The sequence below is a fragment of the Taeniopygia guttata genome, chromosome 3, assembly GCF_048771995.1.
Source record: "Taeniopygia guttata chromosome 3, bTaeGut7.mat, whole genome shotgun sequence".
Lineage (NCBI taxonomy): Eukaryota > Metazoa > Chordata > Aves > Passeriformes > Estrildidae > Taeniopygia > Taeniopygia guttata.
In genome coordinates, this window is record NC_133027.1 from 41,207,294 (window position 1) to 41,220,649 (window position 13,356).

The window sequence follows — 13,356 nt, forward strand, 5'->3', positions numbered from 1 at the left end:
ATAAATTAGAAGATAAGGGTGACCTAGTGAACATAATTTATTTGGATTTTCAAAAAATTCCTGATATGATCCTTCATACAAGACTATGAAGGGGAAGACATAACTGAGGTAAGGGGCAAAATCTCACAGCAGAATAAAAACTGAGTAAATGATGGAGAAAAACTTGCACTGAAAGTCTTTGCCTATAAGTGTAGAGGTTAATATCAGGATGCTCTAAGGATTCACACCAACGTTACTTAATATAATTTTTAATGATTTGGAAATTATATCTGCTAAAACTGGCATAACATTAGCTAGTCAAGTCAAGAAGATTGTGAGGTGAGGAGAGATTGGTTAGATTGACAACACATATATTTTACCTTGGATAAGTATATATTTTGGTACTCATTTCATGGGTTATTTTCAGTTCCAGCACCATACTTTACATCATTATATTCTACCGAAAATAATTTATCTGCTCTCTGAGTAAGGATACAATAGATATCCCTGCAGCAGCCATGTGGAATGATTTGCTCTCTCTAGGTATAGGACTAGACAGAGTTACACAAGAATGAGGAATTCCCATCTGCCAGTTCACTGGACCTTTTCCTCAGGGCAATCAGGCTGCATGGCTAGAACAAGAGCTGTGTTTATCATAAAATATAAAAATTCTCCTTCATAAATACTTAAAAGTAAATCCCATTCTTGTTAGATCTTACTGGACTGTCTGTGTTTTTGAGGCACTCTTAATTACAGCACTGAAACTGCTGCCCACTGCTATCTGCAGCCCAGAAGGCTGTAACCCACCGCTGGTGTTCTTTCGGAGTTTTTGCCTGCTCCTTCCCAGCACTCTCAATCCTGTCTTTTCTTCAGGAAGTGTCAGTAGCAACAACATATCCTGGTATCTCTGCTGGCTGTCACCTACTTCTAAAGATGGTCAGGAACCCTTGGCTGATTGGGTTAATTCAGAGCAAACTGGCTCTGTGGGTTGGAGTTTGAGTTTGGTCAGAGTTTTATCATTGGCTTTACTTTTTTCCCTACTGTCTTTTCTACACTGCATTGAATTTTGAATCTGTAAGATTCTTTAAAACACCACCCACTAAAGGACTAAAGTAGCATATGGGAAGACTATGACCTTATATTAAGTGTATTATACATGAGATATTCAGTTCATGGTGTGCTGCAGATTTCACATCCACTCTGTCTAAACTGAAGTCCTTTCATTTTTTTAAAATAGTTAAATAGTGAATGTTAAGAGATGATATCTCCTTCAATACCGAAATGGGTTCATCCAGTTTTAGAATAAGCACAATGAAGAGTATTTGTGTTGCTTTCTATGATGATTATTTTAAAAAATCTATGTTACCATTTTTACTGAACCAAAAAGGCAATCTTTATAAATGCAACATTTTGGACTATGAGTAAACACAGTAAGGAAAAAGGATTATTTCTTGGCAAAAGAAATGTGTGGAAATCATAACACTAAAAATAGCATTTATCTTGATCAATAACTCATGCTTTTAATTTTTTTTTTCCAGAAAAATATTAATAGAGTTCTTTAAATAAAAAGAACCAATGCTTTCTTTTCCTCTTTTGTTGTTGAAGCCCTGTTTGTATTTACATCCAGTCATTTAATGCCCATTAAAGAAGTAATGCTATGTTAATGTAAGGGAAAAAATCAATGCTACTCAGATCAGTAGCTGTGGGGAAACAGTGCAGCAGCTGGTTTGCAAACAGCAAGCCCACATAGATCAATGAAATTACAAGCTAAATCTGCTGATGCTCACAAACTGCTTCAGCATTGTGATGTCTAACCTTTCTCAAGTTCAAGATCTCTGGCAAGCCAGCAATAGCTAAATGAAGAAAAAAAAAAAAGAATAAAAAGGCAGAAAAAAAAATGCAAGCACAAAAGAAACAAAGAAAGGACATAATGGGCTGGTGGAGAATTTTAGCATGATATATAATATTCCACTTTTGAAGTTATCAGTGTAACTGCAGGTTTGTAACAGATATAAAAGCCACTGTAATCTCCCAGAGAGCAAAGCTGCCATCTACACACTCTGGAGATTTTCTTCCTTAAGAATGTTCAAATCTGTCACATATTACCTTGAACTGTAACACTGGAGGGCTAGAGAGCACTTCAGTAATGTGGTTGTTAATGTGAATTCTAGAAGATAATTTATCAATGAACAAAAGTACAGCTTCTGTCATGTGCTATGTCTTTTATTTTATGGTAGGTTTGTAGCTCTTAAAATGGTTTAAATTTTGTTAACTTGTAAATTAAACATGCAGAATATTTGACTTGTTGAATGCAAGATTTATTTGCATATTTTATGCTATTTATATGGTAAGGGAAGAAGCCCCTTTTACCCCAAGGAAAACAACATTGGGCTTTATCAGTATCATGTGAATAACATGCCTGTCAAGTAATTCTTTTTGGGGCAGTCCTCACCCCATTTGTGCCACTTTTTTAAACACAGAAGCGTTTTTCAGGCATTAATCAGCAAGAAGATAGGGGGAACCAATCTTTGAAGATTGCTATAAAATGGAACACATTTTATAAAGGGAAATAGGTTCATTTCAAGAGCAGAATAAAAGACATCTTGCATTTCCTTCAAATATTGACAGATGTATTTTGTGGGGAACAAAATGTGCACTTGGCAAATATATAATTCTTATTGTCTACTGATGTCCTATTGCTTTACAAATATTAATTAAATGTCACAGTTGGATTCTGTTCTATTGTATCTGTTTTGTAGGTTGTAAATAAAAAAAATATCTAGAGGTCGGTAATATCTTTTTGGTCTTCCAGCCAGGGAGTAGCAAAACAGAAAATGGAAATCTTATTACCTGTCTTCTGTTATTATAGGCTTGCATTATTTTACACACCAAGCACATTCAAGAATCAAATCAACAGTGAGGTGAAGTGTGAGTATTTCTTGTACTGTCAATTGTTTCTGCTGAAATGACCATTTTTGGATTTGCCTTAAAAGTTGCTTTTCTTGTCTACCTTTCTCAGATATTTCATAATAAAAAAAATGAAGGAATATTTAAATTTTGAAATGTCACACTTCTGTTTCTCTTTTTCATGTAGATATAGATACAGCCATTTTCCTTCCATTGTAGATCATTATGTCAATTCATTACTTTCTGGTGCTGTTCAGCAGTGCTGATAGCCAGATATTTCCTGCTGGTTGTTTAGGGAAGACTGACTGTGACAATAGTTACTAACAAGTTAAAACCCGATTGTATACACTAACATTGCTGGTGGTGTGCAGGCACTGGTGGAATCTCTCCTTCTACTCCACATAGTGGCTAGGAATGAGAGAGAGATGCCCAGCAGAGCCTAAGAATTTTTTCTTCCAAGCTTGATTGAAGATCCTCAATGATTGTAAGGAAACAGCAGCATTTTCTTATAGGGTCATAGATCATCAACACCTAGATGTGCTCATATGCAGGATAGGACTTCTCAAAACTTTGTCTTCAGATTTCATTCAGGCCTCTTTCTTTTTTTAGAGCTTATTGAGAAAAATCTTGTGAAACTGCTGAGCCAAAGAGAAGGGTCCTGTTGATGACAGCATGGCCAGCATTTCTGCAAAAGTCTTTTTCTTTCGAAGAAAAATGTGAATTTGTGATGAAGACTTTGTGGTCATCATAAATAAATGAACAAGCTTCTACGTGGAAAGCTGTTTCCATGAAGAATGTGAGAAGCAAGTATGTGAAGAAAAGCAGTTCATCCAGTCTGTGTGCCTTGCTCAGGTTTGCTTTGTCCATCTGGCAAGCAATACTAGTCATTATTTTGTTGCTCTCTTTCCATGCATTGTAGTATGGCAATCAAAGTATAAATCTTGCACATCATAAAGAGTACATCATTGCAATGGAGAAACAAAAAGGATAATTGTGGGGGGTGCAATTGCATTGTTCAGTTTTTTATTATAACAAAAACATCACCATGCTTGGAGAACCCCAGCAATAATTCCTCTTGACTGCAATAAGTACTTTTGAGGAAGAGAAAGCTGATGAGCTGCAGGCTTCCCTGCTGCTAAATTCATCTAACAACCCACTCATGATGTTTTCTGCTTTAAAGACCAATAGGAAGTTTATAGATTGGTTGGATGCTCTTCTTTTCAGTATAGCTCAGATCCTGAAACCTTTCTGTTGATCTGAAAAGCTGAATACAGTTTGGTTACTAGTCAGCATCAGTTGTGAGCATTATTCAGTTACACTATCACACTGACCATGGAGTTACATGCAATTTTACAGAAATTTGTGGTTGTGGATCCGCCCAATCACCCTGAATGTAAAAGACCTGCGTGGTGTGGAGTTTGGCCATATTCCTACATCTGCACGATGTGATGAGACTTCATTTCTGCAAGGATCGAAATCAAAATCCTGAAATTATCATCCTGAAGTATCTCAAAACTTTGAATATGGGCTCAGACCAAACCTGAATTTTGATGCTATTGCTTCTGTCTTGGTTATCATTTCTGATGGTGATCAAAATGAGAAAAAAGAAATTAAAATGCATTTTTAATTTTTTAAAAAAAGAAAGAGCATCTCCTTTGACAAATAGGAATATTGTTGGGCAATCTTTTCCTCTGATCTCTGTTATTGTCAGCAATGTGTATGTATTGAATTGAATTTGGATGAATAAGTGCTATGACAAAAAAGCTATACTTTTATTATATCAGAACATTGCTGGGAAGTACAAGCAGATACCATGAAAAATGCTGTTTTGATGAGACAGCTAGGCCTCTAACCTCAAAGAGGATATATATACCCTGGGTGCTCATCTAGAAGGAACAAAATGTTTCGAATCCACTCAGTCATTGCACAGAAAAAATAATTATTGAGGAATATATTGGTAAAATTCATACAACTTCAATGGAATTACGTATTGAGGTATTAATTGTATTTGTATATGCACTGCAAATTTTAATTTAGTCAAATCCCAGTTTTACTGATCTTTTTTGGTTTAAATGCACCCAGAATAGCATCATTCAAGAGACAAACAAAGCTGCACCGGCTTTTAGAGCATAAGGATCACTTTTTCCCTGACTCTTGAGAATATGTTTCTGCCCTTGGTGTATGTCACATGTGTGCAGTTTCTGCAAGGTTCTTCTCATGAAGTTCTGATGTCCCATCATGCTGTGACCCAGCATAGCTGGGAACACATTGCAAGCCTCTTCTTTTCAAGCACTGGCAGATTGGTGAGGAGAGAGGATGGCCTTGCACTTGATGTGCAATTGAGCCTCTGGGACAAATTTTTCAACTCTTCTCATTCAAAAGCTACTTCTGAAATTTGGCATATCCATTATATGCCATGAGATGATTTGTGTCCCTTAATGTGCGTCTCTTTCTGGTTTGCTTCATTACTGGCAAGAAGCACTTAGAAGAGCTTTTATTTTCACCAGACCTTAAGGTTTGTAACGGCTGATCCTCCATCGCACTGGTTTTGGCTGGATAGTGTCAATTTTCTTCACAGTAGCTAGTGTGGGCTATGTTTTGGATTTGTACTGAAAACAGTGTTGTTAATGCAGGGATGTTTTCATTACTGCTGATCAGTGCTTGCATGGAAGTCAAGGCATTTTCTGCTTCTCACTTCAGTCCAACAGGGAATAGACTGGGGGTCACAAAGCTGGGAGGCGACACGGCTGCGGCAGCTGACCCCCACTGACCAAAGAGACATTCCACTCCATAAGGCATCATGCTCAGCATATAAAGCTGAGGGAAGAAGAAGGAAGGGGGAGGATGAGAGTGGTGGCATTTGTCATCCCAAGTCACCACTGAGCGTAGTGGAGCCCTGATTTCCTGGGAATGGTTGAACACCTGCCTGCCTGTGGGAAGCAGTGGACAAATTCCCTTTTTTGTAGTGCTTGTGTGCATGGCTTGTGTGTATAACAATTTATCCATCAAACTGTTTTCCGGTCAAAACAAGGGTTTTCTTACTTCTATTCTTCTGATTGTCTCCTCCTCCCTGCTGCAGTGGGAGTGAGTGAGCAGCTGTGTGGGACGTAGCTGTGGTTAAACCACAACACACCTTCTTTTCTAGAGCAAGATTTTCCACTTACAAAGAGCTGGGTTTCCATTCCGTCTCTTTGTCAATATTCTGCATTGAAAGGTGTTGGTTTCTGCTCTTGCACTGGCTCAGCAATCTTGAGCCCACAATGAATGGAAAAAACACTATGGAAAGGAACTAAGCTGTACTTCCCATCATGAGCAAAGATTTGTTCTGCAGCAAGGGTAATATGCAGTAAGAGAAACTCATATATCAATACACAGGGGTTTAAAAACATTGCCTATACAACATTGCCCACAACTGAAAAATAGCATAAGAGATGTGATGAGTTAAATATATGCTGTGTATTTATAATACTAGGACTCCTTTCTCTGTGTCTGTCTGTCTAGCTGTGCACATCCTGTCTCCCTGAAACTGGAAATTAATGTGTTGGATGGGCTGTCTTTCACATTCATTTTCATCATTTCTATGCTTTGCAATCCAAACCAACTTTCTGATAATGAAGTTCATGTGAGAAGGAGACAGTGGACTTTTGTGCATTAGACAGTCTAATTTGTGTGCAAGACTAGTACTGTTTTACTTTGTTCATTGTAGCAGCACTGCTAAATCTGCGCTGGTTAGTGGCCTTGTCAGCATTCCCATCACAAATTTCAGCTCATTACAAATTCCATTACAAATTTTAGGGCTTAAAAAGCAACTGTTGCTTTTCATCAGTGATGCTCCTTGATACATGCTTAGCCAGCAAGAAAATGATTTTGCAAATTTTGTGTTTAGATTGTTTTAGCCATTTAACTCTTTCATTGTAGATGTCTCAAAAATACAAAACAATGTGGGAAAATGAGAAACAAGTGAGGGCTTTTTTGCAAAGATCAGTCCTGAAAGTGGTTTAATTGTTCTTCAGCCTGCCAGTTCATGTGCATTTGATGTGTTTTAGTCTATTAAAAGGCAGTTACTTTAGAACAGAAATAGATACTCTAGATTGAAAGCTTTGGGTATCTCAGCAATGACAATCTCACTGACAACTGTTTCCCCTTTGCTAAGATGTCCATGCATACCGGATGAGGACCAGACCTGGACCTTTTCAGCTGCCAAATCTGTCCAGCTTTCTTAATTTCATACATGTGAAAGTTGGCCTTAATACTCAACTTAGCGAAGGACATCCCTGAGCATCTGCTTCCTCTATCAAATCTTCAGCACAATTTTTCCCCCTAACTTTGCTTTAACCTTCAAAAATGGTGATAGAATCTCATCCCTAACCCAACAGATAGAACACGTTCACCTTTATTTTACCCTCAGCACTAACTCCTCTTTTTTGCGGATGCTTTCATGGAATAATGTTGCCATTATTTCTGCTCAAGGTACATTACAAGCTGTTGCCTTGCTGCTGGCATCTTATTTGGGCTTCAGGATGGCAAAGGTTGTCATATGGGGCAGCTGGCCAAGTCAGTGCTCCAGGCAAGAAGCCAAGGCTGTCTTCTTCCTAATGTTTCCACTTTCTTTCATCCCTAGAAGATCCCTCTCTTCCTCTCAAACTGCTACAGAAATACTATTAGAGAATTAATCATACCTCAGTTGTCTTGGGGAATATTCTTGATTTTCCAGTCACTAATGTGTGAAAATCTTACACTGGAATAATGCCATATGTCAACCTGTGGCAATATCAGGGAAATATCGACAGCATTTCCTTAATGAAATGTTGAGCTTGAATGACCTGTGGGCTGAAAATTGAGGTTACATAAATTTAAAATAGTCTCTCAGCTATCATTTGATCTAGGGTTCTCACATGAACAAAAATGTTGTCCCTGTGATCACCAGAAAAAAATTATTATTGCGAGTCAGTAGGAAAAGGTTGCCCAAAAACTAAAACTGAAAAACCTCTCGTATTTCTATGATAGAAAGACTTTAAAATTTTATAGAGGCTTTTTCTTTTCTTTTGTAGTCCTGTGATAGTGTTCTCAAAAGGATCTCCCTAAATAAACTGAATGTATGGGTGCATGCCACTGAATTTAAACACTTCATTGTGAATTTCTGCATTGATTATGTCATGTGTGTCTTTACACTAAATTCATGGTAGAGTAACCATTATAATCTCAAAATTATTATTACAAAAGAATTGGTTTTCAAAGACTGTTACTGAAAAATTTTACCTGCATGTCTTCAAAATGTGAGGAAAAGAAGCCATGAAAAGCCAGAACAAGAAGTGCAAATTAAGCAACACAGCAGAAATATTAATTAAAAGAGGTTAATTGGGTTGGGGCAGGGTGGTGGGAAATGCTCTAATCCTCTGCATTACCATGTGCTGTTTTTGTGCTTGATCATTCTTGAGGCCAGGAAAAGAAGGGATTGGAAATTACAGCATGGAGGAGGAAAGAAATGTAATCAAGATTTTCATTTCTTATTATTTTGCACATTCCAATGGGAGGGAGAGAGCTGGGGTAGCCTGCTTTAAAAAAAGGAGAGTGTGCATAGCACCGGGATCTCTCCAGAGAATGCCAGTCCTGTCTTGTGCAGTAAATTCTTGTGACCAAACCCACAGGGTAGGTGGATTTGTAAAATAATTAGCATAACTAGCCCATAACAGTTAAATAATTTTAGAGATGTTCTTTCTTATTTTTGACCTTTCATTTGAAATTAATTTCCCTTATTTGTAACTTTTAATTGTTTTTACCTTGTCTTTATAAAACAAAGTAAACTCAACCTTTTATTCTCCAATTATTTTTATTAGTGACCTGATTAAGATGAAATTTTCCCTAAGGACCAAAAAAAACTATAGTAGAGTATGCATGATTATTTGTAGGCTCCTGTTTCTTACACAATTTATGAGTTTACAGTAACCTACTGTGTCTTTTTTCCACCTAAACTACAAAATCCTTGTTGAAGAAAACATTTAGTTCAAGAGTTTTCAAAAAACTGCCTCTCTGCAAATAATAATAACATGTAGTCAGTATGAAAAACATTACTTTAATAATCTGTCACCAAGATTCAAATCTGGATTAAGACAAGTTTAATTCAAAATTGTATGAAAAAAATCCATATAGAATTTTCAGAAACATAATGATTTGCAGGCAAATAAAAGAAATAATTAACCCCCTCAGAAGTCATCCCCTTTTTCTTCAAAAGCATTTTAGTATTTTCATTTAAATCAATGTTTCTGGACCCATAAGGCCAACTTTTTAAATGTAAAAAGTGTTAATATCCTTAATTTCCTTACTTGCCGATTTCTGTTTAAATTTTTAAAATAAAAAGGCCAAATTGGATGTGGTGGAGCTGAACAACCTGGTCTAGTTGAAGGTGTCCCTGCCCACAGGAGGGGGGTTTGAAGTTGATGATCTTCAAGGTACCCTTACCATTCTACAATTCCAAACCATTCTACAATTCCATGATTCCACAAAGGTTTCTCTGCCAGCTATTACTATTGCTGACACATGATTTTGTTTCAGTTTTGAAGGTCCCTGGATGACAGCTGGGATGTTCACAGTCTGGACAGTAAGACATTTGCAATCGTGGCTGGAAAGCCAGCAGGCAGATATTTTATGCAGAATTTTTCTTGGCAATCAGTTGTGGGTTTTGTTGTTGCTGTTGTTGGTTGGAATTTTTTTGGGGGGAGGGTTGTTTTGTTTGATTTTCGTAGAAGTGGGGCTGTAAAATGTTACTTTACTGCAGAGATAATTGTTGTGGGTGAATAAAATGTTGGTAATCAGTTACCCAACACTTAGAAAAGCAAACTCCTAAAATAAACAGCCACATAAAGAGTAACTAACAGGAACCTGACTCGCAAGAGCTGCCCTGCTATGTCTCAAGATATATGTATATATGAAATTAAGCAGAGAGTGACAACTTAACTTGGATTTTGTTTTCCCTTTCCTCTGTCAAATTTGTTAAGTTTCTCTTAACCCTCCTATGATGCCAACTGGTGTTTTGTCAGCTACAGATTTAGGAGAATGTCAGCACATTCTCAAGGATTTTGGTTGCCATGGATAAGTGTATTTCTTTGATTTTTCTGGGACATTATATATTAATAAGCAGGGTATTTTGTTTACTTTTTAATGCATATTTAATTTTGCAGCCTATTCATTCCTTTAAATTTTGACAGAAAAAGTATTGCAGAGTGTGGGTCCAGCTCAACGACTGTCAAACTTCTGCCAAACTTTAAAGGTCAAAATCTACTGTGACACCTACAGTTCAAGTGTAATTAGTTGGGGATTTACTGGGATTTTATGGCAATCTCCCAGTACCTTAGGAGTGACATGATATCCAACCTTATGGGATCCCAGGAGAAGTACAGGTGGATGTGAGGATAAGCAGTAAAATATATTAGCTAACATGCTGCACCTTTAGCAAGTCATCAGTCTCCTAAACTGTGCAAGGAACAAGAGAGCATTCAGTATTTTATTTAAAATAAATAACCTGCCAGTCTCTGACATGGCCATCTAGTACAAAGTTGATGTATTTATTTAAAGCTTAGCTCATTCTGTATGTTCTTGGATCATTAAACTGAAGGACTTGTACAGTCGTGATTTTTAATGAAGCATGTTTGAATAATTATGCTAATTTGCAAAGCACTAGAATCAAATCAAGTGATCAAAGTTTTCATGATTACTATCGTGTTTTTGTAACTTCCCCCATCACTGATTTCTGGATAGATTCTAACCCTGACTGCTTTTTTTTTTTTTTTTTGTCATTTATTTAGAAGTTGCCACTAATCAATGTAGAAAGTTTAAAAAAATTACACTAGAAAAGAAACATTTTTTTGTGTTATATATCCATAGTGGACTTTGTATGAGTTTGAAAGTAATATAGCTCCAACAGACACCAGCCTAAATACAGTCTACAATCAATACTGTATTCTGCCTTGACAGAAAGCTGAATTTTTATCTGTTAAATGTGTGAGCTTGGGGCAGCTCTGTGTCTGAAGTGGTTTAAATCTGAAATGTGATGTGCTGCAAAGAAAGTTGATTGACATCTTTGTTTATTGAAAAGTATTACATGAACAACAAAACACGGCCAGATACAGAACACCCCATTGCAAAGTGCAGCTGTGTTATTTTTCAATCCTATGTGTTCTGCCCCTTTGATGCCTGTCTGATATAATAAAACTGCAAGGATCCTCTTTGATTCAATAGTAAAAAATTTGGACAAGGGTGAGATATGGAGCTATGTGTTGGTTGCAGGGGTAAAAAAAAAAGAGTTTTAGGTTTAATGCATCTGAAACTTAAAATAAATTAGTATACATTTAATAAGCAAGTTGGCTGAGTCTGCTTGAAATATTTTTAAGTATGCATTGTAAGAGGGAGAAAAGAACAATGATGACTAATCTTAAAGCATTAAATATGCAGAATACAGAATTAAGTTACATTTAAATTTCATGTTAGAATAATTATGCTGTTCATTGACATTTTCCCATGTTTTATTAAATCTTTATTATGTCAAGGTAAATAGAGGTTAATTCTGCTGTTATCTCTTCCAGTAAAGTATTATCTTTAATCTTGCATTAATAAAACAGTAGTAAGTTGCACAATGTGGGTAATCACCATAGACTAATTTAGACCATTCTAAAATCTTTCCTTTAGAGTACAGTGTAGCTTAAAATAGATGTTACCAGAAAACATGGAACATAATTTAACTTATAGAAAAAAATGTTTTTCTGTAGGAAATGTATAGCTACATTTCCTTAATACATTGACTTATTGGAAAAATACAAGAGCTGCAAACTTCCAGCTCTGTTCTTCCTTTCTAGTGTTACTTTATCTTTAATAACTGCAAGCTCCTCTGACTTGCTTCTGACACAGCACAAACTATTAATAAGAAGTTTTTGTCTTCAGCACTTTTCTGTAGAGTCCTCACTTTAAGCATAATTCTGTGGTAAGCATAGAATGCAAAATCCTGTGCACCTCTCTTCAGTCATAGATACCTGAAGGGGTTCATCAAAATACACTGCACTGTAGTGAGGGCAATACACTCACTGCAACATTGCTTATGTCTGCTTGCACACTACTCTTGACCCACAAAGTCTCATCTGGCTCATCATTCACCCCTAGGCAGAGCTCCAGGCATCTCTGCTGCTTTCATATACAGGCAAATTCTTCCTCCTTTCCATCCTAGCCCATCCCTCCTGAAGGTCTGGTGTCCACCTATTGCAGCACTGCAGTTGTGGAAGCTGTCCCACAGCATCCATGTGATCTCAGTAGGTTCCTAGCCCTGCAAGTGCATGCACAGCTCAAATTTCTTCTCTTTGTTCCTCATGCCATGTGCTAGTGCCCATTTAGATGCACTTTACAAAACTTCTTAAAATGTCCTATCCTTTAGAAAAACCAGATTTTGCAACTCAGAGTCTGCATGCACTTTTTTTGGGGGGGGAGGGGTTTATTTAACTTAAAGAGATGACATGTCTCTTATTGCACTTAAGCTTACATGCTGTGGTGGTTTTGTGGTTTAGTTATACTACTATAATTTTGTTTGTTATTCTTAGCTTTAATTTTTTGTTTTCATCAAACTAAAAAATTCCCCATTGAGTTTCATCAGGTTTGCACAGCAAATCAATCCTCACATCCTTCCTGCACACCACATTTTCATTTTGTCAGCTTCTGTGCAAAGCCCTCCTCAGACCCACAAGTAAGTAAATGGTCAGTTACATTTTCTCATGAACTCTATTTCATTATCTGGAGTGTCCATAAAGTTATTATTTTAAAAGCATGAATATCAATAGATCTGTAAAAGGCATTTACCAAGCAGCTTCAGTGCTGCTAGGAAAGAAAGAACTCATTTTGAAAGTGCACTTGAAATCCATGCAGAGAGTGGGGTAATTCTGTGGTTTCATGCTAGTACAGCAATATGATCAGAGCACTAGAAGATATTTGCTGCTGCATGCAGGACTAGTTTTCAAGATTTCTTCCCAGTGTGTCTTTCCAAGATACAACCCAGTTGAGAAGCACCAGGGTGCTTCTAACCGAAGTTACTCAACTAAGCATTTAGACATGTCCAGAGGATCAAATTACAAAACAAATAGTTTTTAATAAAAATAGTATTACAGTGACATTTTTTCAGCCCTACCTGTACCTAAATAATATGAATCATTATAAGGTGGTAACATGCAGTCTTATTTAGGTATTTTATGTGGAAATTCTTTACAATAAAAATGAAAGCATGCAAGGCTTGTTAGAACTCAGGCTTATTCACAGACTTGGAGTGTAGACATTGCATGTTGAACCTTTAACTAAAAGTCATATCTTGTTTGTCTGAAATTAACCCTTCTAATACATTAACTCCTACCATTATATTGAGCTGCATTATAGCATTTAAAGACAAAAAGAACACAGACCTTTTTGAAATAATCTGGTTGGAGTTTACTGGTTTTACTC

General features: G+C 36.7%; 1 protein-coding gene across 36 annotated transcripts in view; it reads left to right on the forward strand.

The window, feature by feature from the left end:
• LOC140683684 (uncharacterized) overlaps window positions 1-13,356 on the forward strand; it is a 545,997-nt gene that overhangs the window by 171,426 nt on the left and 361,215 nt on the right. For 3 of the 36 annotated variants that reach the window (XR_012054979.1, XR_012054978.1, XR_012054988.1), the window contains 2 exons: window positions 2,849-2,907; window positions 3,496-3,693. The exons of 25 other annotated variants lie outside the window; for them this stretch is intronic. The gene's annotated coding sequence lies outside the window, so the exon portion shown is untranslated. Of the gene's footprint in view, window positions 1-2,848; window positions 2,908-3,495; window positions 3,739-4,242; window positions 8,650-9,438; window positions 9,485-13,356 lie in introns of those variants that run through there. 8 more of the 36 variants (XR_012054983.1, XR_012054989.1, XR_012054981.1 and 5 more) reach the window with 7 other exon arrangements.